Source organism: Egretta garzetta, unplaced genomic scaffold (genome assembly GCF_000687185.1).
Source record: "Egretta garzetta isolate BGI_Z169 unplaced genomic scaffold, ASM68718v1 scaffold91, whole genome shotgun sequence".
NCBI classification, from domain to species: Eukaryota; Metazoa; Chordata; class Aves; order Pelecaniformes; family Ardeidae; genus Egretta; species Egretta garzetta.
In genome coordinates, this window is record NW_009258661.1 from 2739809 (window position 1) to 2758180 (window position 18372).

Genomic DNA, 18372 nt, shown 5'->3' on the forward strand with positions numbered 1-18372 from the left:
AGTGATGGACGCTGAACGGCAGGGACAGTAATAAGCTGTGACATTTAAGTCAGGAAATCTCAAATTCCCATCTTGCTTCTCTGCCTCCTTCCTACCACACCAGGAGCCGCACGCTCCATTTCACTCCCTTCCTCCACAAAGGGAGAAGTTCACCCGTCTCATCAGAGCATCTGCAAGGATTGCTCAAAACTTCAGCAGAGCTGCAGAGATAAAAAGTGCAGTAACTGTGCAAGACTCAACTATGGACCTCGGTTCCAAGCTGCCTGCACATGCGTTTAGGAAAAACACAGTTCCAATTATTTCTCAAAGCATCACAGACTTGAATCCTACTACTTCTCACATGTACCCTTAATAGCCTTGATCTCACCAAAGAAACTGCTAACGTAAATGATGCCTCACTGTAACTTAATTACCTCCAATTTAGGTGGGTACAGGAACAGAAAGTACCTTTTCTTGATTCCCATCTGTTCCTCGTAACTAACCAAAGGAGCCTTCCCCAGAGCTCTGTCTCTGAAAGCCAGCATGAAAAAAAAAAAAAGAAAAGGAGGAAAGAAAGGAAAAAAATTGTATATTTTTATTGAATTTTTGCAGGATGCAGGTTAATAAAACACCCACAGAGAGCACAGAGCAATATAGAAAGGGAATAAAGGGAGGGAGGGCTGATATCAATAAAGCTTATCCAGAGGCACCGGTGGAGTGAAAGTACTCATGTTTTCAAAGAAACCTGCTACAAAAATTATTTTCACTTGTTGCTTTGGCTCAGGTTTAAAACTTACAAAAAACAGAAGTGTCCTAAGCAGGGGGTGGCTTAAAACATAAAACCAGGGAAATAATTTTATCTGTTGCTGAGACACGTCGCCTTCAGCTTTCCAATACCCCTTGTTGATCCTAACCTGACCAGAAGACGGCCACCATACTAGGGCCTTATTGTTCAATTCTATCACAGACAACACTGCCGCCCCTGAAATCACTCATTAAACCTTGACAAACACTGGCTTTACTACGATATTTCCTTTTTAGGTGAAAATCAACTTCTGCCCAACTAAGTTCTTAATGGCATCCCTGTTAAAACAGCCTTCTCGATCCAGCTGTCCCTTTCACTAATATGCACCAGTAATATAGCTCCCGGGAGAGTTTCTGGGAGATTGCCAGCTTTTACTTAACGACACATCGTGAACCGTGGCCTCAACTGCCATTAATATTCAGTCTATGTTTCTACCATTAATTTAAGAGCATCGGGAGAAGGAATAAATAGGAAGACAATAAGCAGCCGTAGCATCCAGCCAGAGGAACTCTAGCAGAGAGCACTGCTTCTGTAGCTGAGGCAGAGAACGCTTACAATCGTTTTTCTCATTTTTGTTCCCTATCTGCCACTTCCAGTATGTTACGCTAAATGGCTTAAACTATTCAAAACTGGGTTTAGTTTTCCAATCAGGAAAGTCCAGAATTTCAAAAAAACCCACAAACAAACAAGCAAAACTCACCAAAAAAAACCCCCAACCCCAAACCAAAACACAAACCCCAACAAACCGAAGTTATGGAAAGGACCTGATGTTCCTAAGGTCGATCTTAGCCCGTCGCACCCCTCCTGCCTGGGTGAGTTTTAGATAGAAGCGCGTGACTGCTGGAGGAGAGCACCAGCAGCAGCCTCCTCCAGCCCTGCTGGCCCCTGGCCCCGCGGTCTTGCCCCCGGCCAGGGTCAGCAGAGCCTCTTGCCTCCTGCCGGTGCTGCCCTGCAGCGCGGTAACCTGCACGCAAACGGCCGAGCAGCTGCTGCGGGGAGAAACCAGCTGCTGCAGAGAGCTGGCAGCAAAGCGACCGCTGTGATGGATGGAGTCGGGGCGAGCATTGCAGGAGATTCATTCCCACAGTACCAGTGGTGCACATTCAAACACAGAGTCAAGGAAAAAAAAAAGAACAAACCAACCAAAAATTGCTGGAATAAATGTTCTTTACTCCAGCATCGCATGAACGTTTTGTTGAGGGACTGTCACTTTAGGGACGGTCACCCCGGCGTGCAGCTTGCAGGCTTTGAGCCACAGCTTGTCACCGAGATGAATTTTACCCAGGGCAAGGTAAGAGCATCACCTGTCCCTTTGCCTCCCAGCCTGCGGCTCCCACAGCGGCCCACTCCCTCCGTTGCGAGCGGCTTCACGTACGGCTACCGAGGATGCTGGGCAGCAAGGCAGCTGCATCTCCACGGTGCTCCCCACCCCTCTCGTCCCGGCGTGAGGAAGGCAGCAGCCAGCTTTCAGCACGCTTCCCTGGGCTGTTTAGTCACAGCAGCGTTTGGGCAGCCCACGGTGACATATACCATAAAATGGAATCTGGAGTGTATCACTTAACTGTGAAATCTGTAAGATATTGGATTTATATGGTGTCTGCAGAGCACATTAGAGGATCATCATCATCATGCCTTTTCGAGACAGCCATAATTATTCAGGCTGTTATTCTATCTCACCGGTGCTTTTGAAAAACTATCTAATATTAGCAAACCCTCACTAAAACCAATGTTTTGGTTGAGGGACTAATCTTCATATCAGTACACAGCCATACCTGGTCTTATCTACATTACCAATTCCCTGCTGATTGAGCGGATTCATTAACAACACAGTCTCTGGCGACTGAAATGAAGTCTCATTCTTCCTATCACTGGTGCCTTGCTGTTTGCTTTTCCTTCACAGTATGCACACAAGTAATTAACTTACTATGCTCCGCTAGCTCCTGACACGTTACTTGGCATAGAAAAATTCACCAGCAGGTAGTTAAGCATGCAAAATATTTTCAGTCAAATGAACTTCATAACAAAGCGCTATTTAGGAGAAATGTGGCTCTTTCTGATACAACGCGAACATGCACCATACTGCCCGTACCAACAGGAGCTTCTTCAGTGGTAAGGAAAAAAATACATCACTTTTGCTCAGTATGTGGGAAGTTTCTATAGGGGAAAAAAAACTGGCCAGCAGTAAATATGTTCACCAAAAGGACGAGCATGGAGAACAACCTGAGTGGCCCTTCTGAACGTCCAACGTAACAAGGACAGACATGAGAGCCATATGATGTACAAGAAAAAAAGCGGAAAAAAAAACCCAAAGCAAAGAGGAGATTGACTTCCATGCAGCATTACTGAAATTACTGGTGTCTGGAAGTACAGAAAAACAGTGCATTTCAACTTCTATATCAAACAAATAAGGCAATTTGCTATTTTAAACATAGATTGCTTTTAAGCCTAGAGTTCAATGACAGTGAAAACTCCCTAAATAAAAACATGCAATTTAACATGCACCCCACCTAAAATACTCCACCCAGGAACACGACTTGAAATACACAAGTCATCTCAGTAATGTCAAGAGGTAAAACTGGAGTAAAGTTACTCCCGTACTTATCTGTAGGATAAAAGGTTATGGTACAAATAGATGGTGAATTACGCAGTGCAGGGATACTGGGCTGACCCCAGTGCAGACTGGCAAGGTGAAACACGAAAGGCGGTTTTTGCCTGAAGTGACAGGGCTGGCACTGACTTTGGTAACATCAGGACTTTCCCTTGGGAATACAAAGACACCAGAGCCTTTGCAGAGCGCTCCCCTGATCTGAAGACGCTCTAAACCGCAACTTTAATTCTCTTAATAGCTTGCTTGGTACCAGAGACCGGGAACCACATGATCTTCATGCCACGCTGGCGCAGTGTGGCTGGTGTTGTACGAAACAACATCACTTGCTCTACGCTGTCCCAATCCTTCCTTTAAACCAAAAGTAGCTGAAACTCCAAAATGTACATAAAAAATAAAAATACTTGGAAAAAAAGCAAGAACTTGGCTAGTATAAAGACCCATTCACAGTATTATTAATCCCAACTTTGACCTTTCATGACAAATTCTTGTTCAGAAGTTCTATGTCTGCATTGACGTACAACAGTGGAAATTGTGATCTTTAGGTTTCCTTCTACACGAGGAAAAATCCTTCTGAAGTCCTGGAAAATTAAACTTTTCTTTTGCTCAGTTTTGTCCAGAAGACATTTGGTCCTTTCCCCTTCATGTGCCACAAGGCATGTACCCTTGCCAAACTCAGACTGTTGTTTCGACTCATTTGGCTACAGAAGTTAGTTCCTCATGTTCCATCGCAGCAACTTTTGCTCGTGACGAAAGAAATAGATCTGCGGAGGACAGAATTCACTGTGATTTGTGTGTATCATTTTCCTCTATTCTTGCACTGCTTTCAACTTGGCTCATTTAAATATAGCTCCTGTCATACCCATCATTTTCAGTTCACCTGTTATGCAGAACCACACACTCCACCTCCAACAGAGCAGCCTTCGCCTTGGCTGCATAGTTGATGCAGATTCTCTACTCCAGGCCTGAAATCCTTATTCATTTGCAAACTAGATCTTCCTTAAACAATATTTCCCTTTGCTTGACAGGCATATTAATGCATAGAATAGATACCAGGTTTTGTTGTTTCTAATTTTCATCAAAAACCAACTACCTCACTTAACAGCACCGGCATCCTTGATAGTTCCTCAGGTCTGTAACAGTTCACTGTATTGAGGAAAACCTTGTGGTATCTCCAAAAGGCTGTTGAAACCTGCTGTGTTCCAGGGGATGGGATCTCCAGTTTTGTTTGGTTTTCCATGCTTACACTACCAGTAAAAAGTAAGATTTTCATGCCAGAAGAACAGTTGGATTACAGACGCTGAGATGATGAGCAAGAGTCATTACATTTCATCAAGTTACATCTCTGCAGAGCCTTAAAACCAGTTTTCACCTCTTTCAGAAAGTATTCAGCGTTGAAGAATTCAAGACTTGAGAAGTCCCTGTTCGGGGTTTGTTTTAGTGTTTTTTAAAGATTGTTTCAGTCCTCAATTGCTCTCCAAGTTTCAATTTGCAGCTTACATCTAATGCCACCTCATCAGGTTGCCAGCACAGCCTTTATTTGCCTTCTAGTGGTGGGCTGCAGGAGGTCTTCAGGAGACAACATCATCTTTTTATGGAGATGCATCCTTCTCAAGTGACTTATCCATACACTTGCAGAGAGTCTTGATTAGTAAATGCAGTTAGGGCTGGACAACGTTCCTCCTGGGAGGTCGTATGCTGCCCGGAACTATTGTCCCATGAGGAAGTCAGCCAGGCTGGAAAGGCAGTGAACACACTGAATGGACCTAAGCAGAGCCCTCCACTGCCTTAGTGAGACGATGTTCCTTAGATCAAAGACGCGTAAAGGAATATTGTTCCTCCTAAATCACAGATATCCTCTAAAAGCCCAGCTTTCTTCCTTTGGCTGAGATGGAATTAGTGAATGGACTTGCAGCAGCCAAAGGCAATGGGGGGGGAAACCAGATAAACAGATCCAGACTAAGAATCACTAAGAACCACTCACAAATACTCACAGAAGTTCTTTTTTTTCCCCTTTAAGTCAACCAATCAAAATCTGGATGCCAATTAAGCTTGCTGCGGGGTGAGATCACTTCCCACTATGCTGAGCGATGCTGTTCCACTGCACTGTTGCACTTGCCTGTATTCCTGTATTATCTATTACCTTACACTGAAGCCAAGAGTTTTTTGAGGAGCAGACTGACTTTCTGTTCTTGGTTGTTTGGAGTAAAATATAAAATAGATTTCAATCCACGACTAGAATTTCTTGCTAGTGCAAACCTATAGGAATGAGTTAGAGTATTCTGAGTACTATAAGGTAATCACAGAAGCAGTGTTTGGGAACATGGACCAAAATAAGTAATTAAACACAACCTTCCTGATAATAGAGCATGCCTTAGATAATTTAATGCCTTTATTAAAGCTGTAGTTGGTGGAATTGTGAGACTGCAGCCTTGGCCTCATGAGAATGAGTTATGTCCTGCTTTTTAAACTAGAAAGTTTCCAGGCTCTGTGGCTTCAGAGGAAAATTTGAAAACACAAAAGAAGAAAGGTCCAGGACCAGAAGGCAAACAAACACCTAAAATTACTATCCTTTTTTCAACCTCCCCAGATTTGTTTTGGTCAGGCTCATTACTTTTGAGCAACTGATCCTGGCAGTACTCCAATGCACCTGAGTTTATTGACAAATACCAAACAGAATCTAATGCCAGGAGAAATAACAGAAAGAAACCAAAACCATCGATACCAAGAGCTGGGCTAATACAAGCAACCCATGCAGATGCCCAAATGCCAACCACCCGTCTGTGCTCAGCTCAGAGCCTCTTCCATCACCTTTATAAGCAAAAGGGCAAAAAGCCACAGACTGCTACTTTAGGATGCCTTTATCCTAGCTGGTACCTATACACTTCATGCTATCTAGCAAGAGAAGGTAGGGGGTTTTGGTAAAATTGGTTTTATTTGGATCTTTCCCAGGTCTTTTTTTTAATGAATATTTCAGAAGCACATATAGCACCCCTGTTTCTTCTTTGGTTGATGATGTATCCTGTGCAAGTGCCTGCTCTCAGAACACAACCTGGTGCACACCTTTGGGTGGAGATGGACAGAAGCTCATGCAAATAGCAACATTTTGCAGCAGTCGTTGCACCAGGGTTTTTTTGTGTCTCTTTAATTATCAGCAGCTGACGCTAGCTGACTTCTGCCCACCTAACGCACCTCCTGGTCTCGCTGGTCTTGTTGGGTTTTCACAGCAGCAAAAAAGCAAGCAGGGCTTGTTCTGAAGTAAATTCTGGATGTAACCACTTATAACTCCACTAACACAGAGAAGCTACTAAATCAGTAATAGAAGTTTATTAATTTAGTAATTACTGAGACAGATCTTATTGATCTTCTTTACTCACACTCAGCCCCTGGAGTTTACCTCACAGCTCCAGTTTCTGCCTGGGTAAGTGGTTCAGAGAAGCCTTGCATTTTATAGTACGCACATCATGGAGCATAACGCTCCTGGTATGACGACTTGTAAACCAAGCAGCGGATTTATTGCCATGGAAGAGCCTCCAGTTCCACTCACCCAGGGCAGCCAGCACAAACACTCAAGAGCAACGCTCACAGTCTGGAGCTTTGCTGCGAGACGCACGGCGCTAACTCGGCCGACAGCAGTCTCGTACCCAGCTCTAGTTCGCTCGCATTTGCGACACAATATCCGTTAGCTAGCGATTAGTTTCCATTTTCAGCATTCACATGTTTTTGTGAACATTTCTTTTTATAGGCTCTGATTCAGCAAAGTACTTAAGCACATGCTTTACTTTAAATAGCTGAATAATCCAATGTCTTTTCAGCAAATGTTTAACTTTAATTGTGTGAATAGTTCCAGTTCAAGGGCTCCTCATATCTTGGACACTTATGTGCTCTATTCATTGCACAGATACAGTATTATTCATGGACTTCACATTACACATTTACCTAAGTGCTTTGCTAAACAAGGTCCTAAAGCAAATATGCCACAGTCAGAGTTTATTTAATAATGCTTCTACAAATTCAGTTCTAAACTGTCAAGCATTTTAAAAAGGAAAACTAAATAACCATACGATTTACTGCAATTTCTTTCGTATCTGTACCTTGATTTAGCACTGACTGCAATTGCGGCAATCTGGTTCAGTAAAGTATTAGGACATTTTTTCCCCCACCCATTCTAGGGATGTGTTTGCTCCTTAACCTTAAAATAAATAAATAATAATAAAAAAATCCTGGTTTAAAACTACCTCTGCAGAGGCTTCTCCCCATTGCCCATGCGTCCCCCACGCTCTTGCACAGGGGCTGCAGCCAGTGCTACGGTGGGCAGAGGAAGGGGCGTCTTCGGAGACCTTGCCTCGCGATTTCCAGTATCCCCAGTCCCACCATGTACTTCAGTCTCCAAATAATAATAATATTTGATTACAAAAGTATGACCAGAGTGTTCTGAGGGTCTTTTCATACCACTTTTTTGTTTTCAGTCAGAAGGAAATACTTAGGACAGACTTTCAAGTTCCTCTCCCATAACCACTGCTGCATTTTTACATGGAAGCTGATGAATTTTCCTCTCATTAGAAGCCTCCAGCAGCTGTGGCTTTAAGAAAAACACCAAATACTGTGAGACTAACAATAAAACTACCAGACCTGGCAGCGCTGGCTTACCCCTTTGGGCCATTTCCATTCCGAGCGGCTCCCTACTGAACCACACAATGCAGGGCCCCTTACTGGTTTGTTAGCTACTGCTTCAGATGTTTCAAAATACGGTGGTTTAAATTATTAGAAGACGGCATGCCAAAAAAATAAAAAAAAAAAAGGGCTGCCAAAAGCACAACTTTCTGCAAAGCCAGCTCTCTAAACGCTAGATAAAAAGGGAAAGAATGAATTCACACTTCATGGGCAGCCTCTCTCAGAAACGCCTCCCTTGCCCAGCGCCGAGTCCCACTGTTTCAGATGAAAGCCCCCGCCCCGGGCCTGCAGGTAAAGCAAGTTTATATCTAAGCTGGCTGGAGAAACCAAATTAAAATAGGTGAAAAATGTAAACAGAACCAGATGCACCTGAGAAAAGAAAGAAACTAAAATTGCCTTAAAAGGTAAAAGGATTGAGCTCTTCTGACCAGTAGCTGTAAAACGTGTAATGAATTTAAACATTTTTTTTTCCAAAGGAAGAAAGCTATTTAATGAGATAAGTGTTATTAAGATAGAGCAGAATAACTATAATGTAGAAAACTGCTCATTAGTTGGGGCTTAATTGCTCTTATAGTTGGTAAAGAAGCAGTAATTACTATACCCAAAAAGATCTATATTTAGAGATTATTTGTTTTTATGCATGGAACAAGAATACTACTTTGATGTTAACCCAAAATTTAGCCAGAACATATCCAGTGTCATCCCATTGGAACTGAACACTGACAACTATAGGAAAAAAGAAGTATTGATTATAGCAAGGCATGTAATTGTAGTTTATTCTGAAACAGGACTTCGATACATTTATAGTTATTTATTCACTGTGGTCTCACTGTTTGCCTGTTTTGTTTATAAATATTTACCATACACTATCTTCATAAAATAATTATTATTCAGTGTGCACAGTAAAGAGAAGACTGTAGAGATCTGGCTGTGTGTTTTTCCGTTCTAATCTGTATGACAGTATTTTAATTCAGTTTTAACACGCCAGTCCTTACAAGCTGAATGTCCCAAGCTTTCTTTGCCAGGCTATGCGTGCAGACATTTACAGAGAAGCGGTACCTCTGCTCACGTGGCTGCCCATCTGACACAGCTCCGAGGGTCACGCAGGATCCCTGCTGCGCTTCACCAGCTCCTGTAGGAGAGCCGATGTTCGAGGACATTTTGGTGACATTATAGTGGATCATAGAATCACAGAATGTTTTGGGTTGGAAGGGACCCCTGAAGGTCATCTACTCCAACCCCCCTGCAGGAGCAGGGACACCGCTAACCAGATCAGGTTGCTCACAGCCCCGTCCAACCTGGCCTGGAATGTTTCCAGGAATGGGGCCTCTACCACCTCTCTGGGCAACACCTTCCAGTGTTTCACCACCCTCATTGTAAAGAATTTCTTCCTTAGATCCAGTCTAAACCTGCCCTGGTTTAGTTTAAAACCATTACCCCTTGTCCTGTCACAGCTGGCCCTACTACAAAGATTTTCCCCATCTTTCCTATAGGCCCCCTTTAGGTACTGAAAGGCCGCAATCAGGTCTCCCCGCAGCCTTCTCTTCTCCAGGCTGAACAAGCCCAAAGGATACCAGTGACTGCAACATTTTCACCCCCTACAAGCAATCAGTAATTCTTTATGGGGGTATTTAAAGAGTCACTTAAAAGACAGCTTCTTAATTGATACACAAATTAAATCTGCATGCAAGTGCTGAGCCAGGAAAGGCTTCACCCCGCAATGCTCCCATAAGCACCTCCACCGAAGTTCAGGATGAAGGGGTCCATCGCTCCCATGCTAACGGGGCTTTTACGCCAGATTCACATGGCACAAGATGTCTTCAGGTAATGAATAACCCAATGCTTTGGAGTAGGCAATGGTCTGCATTTAACAAGGAAAGCAGGGGTCCACCTGCCCTCCCTGGCAGACCAGCAAAGATTCGGGTAAGCGCTACAGCCTCAACCTCTTTCAGGCCTGGAGCACCCTTCATCAGATGCTATGGGCTTCCTTCACAGATGACACAAGGACTTAAAGCTTAAAAAGCATGCCCCTATCTGCTCCTGTCCCAAACAGCATCCAACCTTACTAATGCTAGAAAAGATAAAAGGAAAATTTCTTTGGATTTATCATCAGTATCCAGCTGGGATCAGCAGCACCATGATGAAGTACAACCAATTTTGTGATATATGTATCACCTCATTCACTCATAAATCATGGCTATAAAAGAACTACTGGCAGGACAGCCAAGGTTAGAAACAATAAAAGACTTTTAGGCCAGTTTTTATTTAATTTGATTATATTTCAAGATAATGATACCCCTTTAACTATGGGAAACATGCTCCATCTGTTCTCCAGAGCCTCTATGGGCTTGCAATTTCCTTCCATGTGCAATTCCAGATGTTAACCGGGACCCTGAAAGGCCCCTACGACCCAGGCTCCTTGTTCTCGCTCCCTCAACAGCACAGGGGAAGCCTACAACAGTGATGAAGACTTCATAAAGCCCCGAGGACCACACCAAAGATTTACATCAGGTTTTAGCAGCACAGAGGGTCTTTGGCAAATCCTCGTTCAGCGAGAGCAGATGAGATTAGCAGCCTCCTGGTGTTCAGAACCCAAGGGTCCGGGGGCAGGGTCTTCTAAAAGCCAGAGCACCAAGCCCAGATCTACATCACCCTATTTTTCTTCAGCAAGTGTAGCCAGAATAACCTCACAGAGATGGCCCGAGGCTTTGCCCTACATGGAAATACATAAATACGGTTTCTGGAAGTCTGAAGCTCATGTGACCAATGTCTCAGAGCAGCTTTTGGTAACTGACACCACGCAGATACTTGGTTTTTCTTTTTTAAAACCCTGCACATATTTTTATCAATTGAAAACAATGTTCAAGAAAAATGAAATGCTGGAGAGTTCCTCCATGATGATATATGGAAACGCATAAATATTATAAACCTTAAACATAATTAAACTATTTTTAATGTAGATTTCAAAATCCTTCCAATAAAAAAAAAAATAAATCAAAGCTCTGATGTGCAGAAATGAATTTTAATTCCTGGAAGATCATTCTGGATAATTACTAATCCCTTTCTGTTGCTCAGGTAAACTTAAGGGAAGAATACTCCAAAGGAATAGGTAACTGCAGGGTAATTTGCTATTCTGTTTTTGCAAAATGGGAAGATTTTCTAGCTATATTCAGCATCCAGATTTGCATAAAAATAAATTCCGGTCCAAACAGATTCTTTATACTGCTTTCAACTTCATATTGCTCACATAAATCACACTTATTCCTTTATATTTATAGAGAATTTTTAACAGTATCACCATTAATAGCATAGCAGATCAAATATTATTCCAAATTTAAATAAAATCTGTTCATCATTATGGTCATTAGCTAATGGTTTTATCTTCCTTTGGGACCATAGTAAACATTAAAATTCAATTTATTTAACATTTACTTCTCATAAAAAAAAGAGCATCATTTCCTTGCTACAATAACAAACTCTTAGGGTCACAAAACTCATGAGAACCAGGTTTAAAAAAACCCCACACTTTGAAGACTAATGAGGTTCTGAAAAAAGGATGTAAATATACACAGGAGCTCGTATATGGGCTATGTGCCTAATCCTGCAGCTACTAATTTTCCTATTGCTGCAAATGCTATATGGCCCAGGGTTTTCAACCTTTTCATTTGTACACGGCTAAACGTCTCCCATGGGGGTACACATCCCAGTAACTGTAGATTTAAGCCCATTGATAATCAGTTTTCTTTTCTTCGATACCATTCACAGACCCCTTACAAAAAAAAAAAAAAATAAAATCCTCGAGGGTCTGCAAAGCCGAATCTGGGGCAGATTACAGCGGGTATAGATCCGTGCATGTCCAGTACCGCAGAACATCCATAACCCAGACACCAGCACACACAGCTGTCCTTAGGATGTCCACAATTTTTAAACAGCTGTGTGAAAACCTTTGTTTTCCCTTTGATATATTTGCATCGTTTAATCGAACTCTGACAAACGCATTCTTTTCACCTAAATTGTATTTCTTTTCAAAGCTCCTTTTGTCAGCTGATTTGTTAAGTGCCAGAGGACTGCACATCTCGCTGACTGGTGCTCCCCTGTGTATTCATTCTCTTTACAGGTTCCCCTGCAGGACTAGCATGATTTCCCTGATTATTTTTCAGTAGACACTTTGTTAAGACTACTTACAAACATCCTGACCTAATTGCTTTTAATTATTCCACCGAAGTCCGCCTTTACAGTGGCTATTTGCTTCCACACAAAAGGAGAAATACTACTGTGAGAAGCATTGAAAAATCCATACCCCAGGCTTCTCCCTGAAGCCTAAATCAATCAGAAGTTTAACGCACATTGTAAATGTTTATGTGCATGTGTATCTATTGTGCATGTATGCATGCATTATATAGGCCTATTTTACATCTATACCCATCTGTATATCACATAAGCCAAATGGGGCTAGGAAGATAGCAGACCCATTTCATTCTCAGTTTCAGAGACAAAGTGTTTTCTTAACAGCTCCATGAAGGATATAGCAAATTTGCTGGTTTCAATTTCTTTCCTAGCACATGTTTAGAAAATTGTTTAAATCTTAGATATCCATCCGGCCTGTTAGTGCTCACATATATACTTCTTGTATGCTACCTGTATTAACAACGCTTCTTGAAATACATGAAAAGTAGAGTAAAGCCGGTTACTCTACATTTACCCTTTTAGCAGACAATCCATCTTCAGCTGCTGTAAAACCTGCAAAATACCGCCCGTGAACATCAGGATGGGTTGGGACTGTTAATCTAAGGCTTTACGAGAAATAGTTCACCAGCAAAGTAAAGATGATGTGCAGTTCGACAAGGAAATCCATGAGTGCCAAAACTGTGAAGAGATGATACATGGAAGTCTGTCCCATGCACACTCCAGAGTTAGCAGCAGGAAGAAATCTCAGAATATTTGCAACCACCCACTAAGAACTTTTTTTCTCTTGGTTGAAGTGTTAAAACCCAAATATTAAAGAAAAATAAAAAAAAAAAAAGGAAAAAACAAGAGAAAATAAGTAGAAAAGTGAAAATGATAGCAGATGGTAGAGGCATCACAATTTTATATTAACTCCTCATTTTGCTCTCTAAAGACTGTGCAGTACACATAAGACCTAAATAAGAAATACCTATACTGGTAACAGTTTGCTGCCCAGAAGACGCTGTATGCTAAAAGCAAGCCTAAGCTTCCTTCAGATTTTATATTCAAATACCGAAGGAAAGTTGGTATTGTCCACCAACAGAAATAAGCTTGCTTTTGAGAATCTTTTTCAGCTAGAGACTTTTGTGAAATGAGCAGCTTGTGTGTTATTCTTATCATTCGGTTTAATATTTTTCAGCAAGAAATGGCAGAATGCAGCATTGCAATTAAAACAAACAAATCAAAACAAAACAACAGACACAAGATGTCTGTGAAACTCTCCCTCCTGGTATGGAATAAGATAAGGTTGAAACAACCTGCTAGCTAAAGTTTTCCAAATCTTTTTTTAAAAATGTTTTACAAAACAGTTTGCTCGCAACAAAGCAAATTCTTATCTTGACAATTACTAAAACATTTTCATAGCATTTTAATCCTTAAATGGTATTGTTCTGGTAAGAATCTTCCATTAAAGCCACAAATAAACATTTCAGCCCAAGACAGTATTGACAACTTGACTACGCCGTTAGTTACTGTGCCACTCCCAGCGGTTGGAGTATTGCCTTCAGTGGGGTGTTTAATCCTGTTCTAAACACAGAACTCCAGACCCTGGAAGAAATTTCCTGAAATTCAACCAATGTCATTCCACATACTTAATATTCAGAAAAGGTGCAAGTCCTGTCAAAAGCGTTTTCATTATTTATAGACATATATTACATGGCTTGGATCTAGCCACCTGGACAGCTCTGTTAAATGATGAGAGATGAAGGTTCATACCTTCAAGTATCCATAGTGGGGGATTTCTTGGAATGTCAGCTTCTGAAAGCTTTGCCAAATACATAAACTGGGGACTGAACATGGCCTGACCCCAATCCACTCACTCACTGTGAATCCCACAACACTCAAAACATCCTCAAAAGCATTTTTTTGGCTGTCTTTCACTTAAGGTCTTAGCCTCGGCCTTCATTTTTTGTGTCTGACATGATGCAAGATCAACTGAATAGAAAAAAGTTTCCCTTCACCAGCAGTCAGGCTGCAGGAGTGTAATTCACATTTAAGATGCAAAATGTGCTTTCTCATTAGTGCATCTTTTGGGTCTTAAGCCTTTCATAACTGCTGTTATTGTACTATCGATCACTGCCCAGCGCTGTAATGTAGAGCGATCCTTCAGGTTTGAAGACAGGTATGTGCCAGTCAGGTTTATGAAGCCTATAAAACTTTTACTGTGCTTGTAGCATAACCAAAAAGAAAGAAAAGAAAAGTAATCTGTAAATTTAATTATTGCTGGCTTCTGTTCTTGGAGACATCTCTCCAGGGCATAGTCTAAGATTATTGAATACCACTCGGTTTCCTGGATCAAGGTGATACAAGTTTTTTAAAACCTCAATGGCAATTAATAGAACAATTTCCTCTCATACATGAGCCTTTCCTAAACACGGCGCTGTTATTCCCTGACCTCAGTGAGAACAGGCAGATTCGGAGGTGGAAGAAATGCCAACAAATTCTGCAGGGCTTCTTCGCTACGGCTGGCTCTCATCACCGTCCACTGCCTCCATTAAGCCACTGGCAGACAGTGACTGATGCCTCATTTCAGGCATTTCTTGCAACCCTCCTTCAAAGAAGAGGAACAGATGGTTCCCTTTCATGGTAATATTTCCACCCTGCTACCAAAACCACCTCCACCTGATCAGCAACTAGAAACATGGGATTGCTGAATCCCTCTGTCCCACACGATGCCATTCACTTGGAATTTCTTTCTTCCTTTTTACATGTTATTTTATTCTCAGCAGAAGACAAAGGTAGCAGGATTTGCCACAGAAGCGCAGAAGTTAGTCTGGGGGGTTTGTTCACATACGGGTTTAATTGGCTTAGAAAGGCCAGTTTGAACTGGACTCCAACAAATCTGATTCAAACTAGTCTGAATCTGCTGAGTATTTTCAGCTAAAAAAAAAAAAAGATTTGAAAAGCTGATGTTAATTTTGACCAGCCTTAAATTAAATGTTTTAATTTTTTTTTTTTGTAGAAATACTTATTTTTGCAGTGGAGCTACACTTTGGAAAAGGATTAAGAACACCCTTCAAAGAAGTATTTTGTTCAGCTGAAAACTTTTTGGGTTGTTTTATGTTTCAGCATGAGTAAGTGGCATTCTTTTACAATTGATCCAATAAATTTCTCATCTCCAACGTTCTCTCCGTTATTTTTGTGTTTGGCCACTGTCTCAAGAAATGAACTGCTGACACAGCTACCCAGAGAAAGGATAATCCTAGATGTAAAAATTTAGTCTAAAGACACAGCCAGATGAAAGATTAGGGATCTTCATTCAAAAGTCATCCCAACAGGCATTATGAGGGACTCGCATGGCTTTGCTACATGGATTACAACAAATTCATTTTAAACAGCCTTGGTGTTTAAAAAAAAAAGAAAAAAATCATAGGGAAAACATCCATTAGAGCCAGGGATGATGGAGGGAAAGCGGAGGGAGGAGCCCAGGCACTTGTTGCGCTCTGAGGACAGAGCCGACACGGTCCTGTCCTTGGGGGCTGGACTCCTCCGTCCCATCGGCCAGACCGCAGCCTTCTCCTACAAGTTACGCAAGAGCCAGAGCCTTTTCCCCCCCCATCCCAAAACATGAGTCCCAGCACCAAAACCATACAGGTCTCTACTATGACAACTCAATAGCAACAAACAGATAGTCCAGTTCTACAGTAATTAGCAATTGCAGGTTTGCCACTGGCTGCAAAGCTTTCTGGTGAAACTTAAATCATAGTTTCCAGTAAAACACAACCTAAAAGAAGTTATTCTGGTGCACTCTAAGTCTTTCTGTTCCTCAGCAACATTACCAATAGTTTAATCTTATTTCCTTAGAAATAACCACCAGGCTATTTAAATATTAACTACAGGAAAATATTAACATACTGTTGGGAATCGAGACAAAACCGATCCCGCACCCAGTAAAGCTTCCTGTCCTTAAAACAATCCTAAACCCTATTACACCCAAATCAGGATTCTGAATTCTCAGAAATATACTCAGAGGGCACTTAAATGACCCAGCAGAGCTCATCTGACATCTGGGTACTGCCCCAAAAGGTGACCCCGTTCCTCCCTCCTCCCAGACCCTGGACATTTGCTCCTGCAATGACAGAAACCCTGTACGTGTCTCCTGCCCTTCCAATTTCAGAGGCATCTGCATTCCCTAGTAATAGGGAAGAGTTCTGACATTCTACTGCATCAAGAGTCTCATCATGTGAAACCCTTTTACAACATCAGATTCCGATTCTCACATAAGCTCCTACGGTATTTTTGCAGATTAATTGAAACTGAATAAATTTGCTTGACATTTTAAGCCCAGGTACTTCGTGTGGCAGTTTGCCATCACAGCCGGCCCAGCAGACCACAACTAAGCTTCCCACCAGCGGTCAGCCAAGGTCTCCAGCCTGGCCAAAGAATCCTTTTTATTTAAGATTCCCCATAGAGTGCAAGGCTGCAAAGAGCAGCGTTGCTCTTAGGGCAGCCATGGTGCTGCTGTCCTTCTCTTCAAAGGAAAAAGAGTGAAAAAGTCTGGGGTGCAGGCCCAGCACCGGCAGGCTGCATAGCTGGTGGGCAGCTCGGAAGAGAGCCAGAAGACTGTGGCAGAAAGGGAGCCTTTTAGAGCTGGGAAGGAGCACCTGGAAACGTGACCCTAGCATACAGAAGATGATGGAAAATTCAACAACAGAGGTGTGATGGGATGAGGTTTGTTTCGGTTGGAAAAGAGGCACCATCAAGGATGGCGGGACACACACAACACAGGCTGAAGCTCAGGAGGAATGTATCATTGACCCTAAGGGGATTCTTTGCTCTTCGAGTAACACAGGGTAAGACACAATTCACCCAAGTCCTGCTTCTACCCCCCTGCTTCATCCCCAAACACATCTGCCCCAGACAAGGAGCCAAGGAGGTAACATTCAGAGTTTGTTGTTCCTTTGGGAGCTGCATTATCACCTGAGCTTTCCAATCTTCTCTTCCTGCTCATTCTCCAGCGATGAACGTCTGTCTCATATTAGTGCTTGTATTTTTCAGTCTCACGTAGGTGGTACAATACTGTCAAATTTGGCTTTGAAGATGGAAGATAAGGCCCTTTTTCACAACATAAATGCCATGAGGAATTCTCCCCGAGAAGCTTCCGAGATGAATTCTCTCTCTATGGTCCAAAGAAAAAAGGTTACCTGACAACAGTGCAGCTTGTGTTTGCACATGTTGGTAGGAAAAGGGAAAGAAATCCCCATCCAGAAACAAGCAATATGCTATTTTTGGCCTACAATTTTCCAAGTAATAACTGCTCATGCCAACAATACCAGTACATACTGGTATGAACAACTGCTACCTCCACCAGAGGCAGTTTCCTAGCAGAAGAAAAGCACACAGCCCAATATATCAGGATAGCATTTGGTATTTCAGAGGTTCAAAGGCTCACCTAAAACGTCCACACAAATTCACACCAGCAGTCCCTTTGAGAGCTAGGGTTTTTTTCTCATTGAAGGTAATTTCTGACTTACTTTCAAGGCCAAAAGGGTGCGCACACCGTGCATCATGTTGTATTAAGGCCGAGACCTTCAAAAAACCTCATAGCCTTAGTGCTAGAAAGCAGATATACCCCAAGCTTGTACATGCATGCATTTGCATGCTTGGAGGAGTTACTAGAACAACTATATGACCTTCCAAGGAGTGCTCAAGATGCAGGAGAGGAGGGAGAGATGGGGACAGGAACGCTGGGTTTTGTTTCTGTGACTCCACCTTGTTCATCAGACATATTCAAGCCAGCGCATCTTTCTCTCCCGAAATCTGTTTCTAGAATTTTGCCAAAACTTTTATATATGGCAGTGGCCAGCTGGCTGCTTGGAGAGCCATGTGTCAGTGGTCCTGGCGAATGCTTAATGTGTGATATGGATCTGCGCAAACTGCAAGCACTTGGTTTGCAAACATTCCTGTTTTATGCATTTAGAAAGCAGCTAGCGAAAGGAGAGGCTTCTGAAACAAAGTCATGCAACATGGCAGACAGCTTATATATTAAGGAAATTCCTCAATATATAAATATATTACAGGAACTCATCCCTTCTCCCTGGCATGCTCTGCCCCCATGGGCTGCAGTCAAGCTGCTCTGTCTCTC

General features: G+C 42.3%; 1 protein-coding gene across 1 annotated transcript in view; it reads right to left on the reverse strand.

The window, feature by feature from the left end:
• Positions 1-18372, reverse strand: part of PTPRG (protein tyrosine phosphatase receptor type G) — a 413949-nt gene that overhangs the window by 201495 nt on the left and 194082 nt on the right.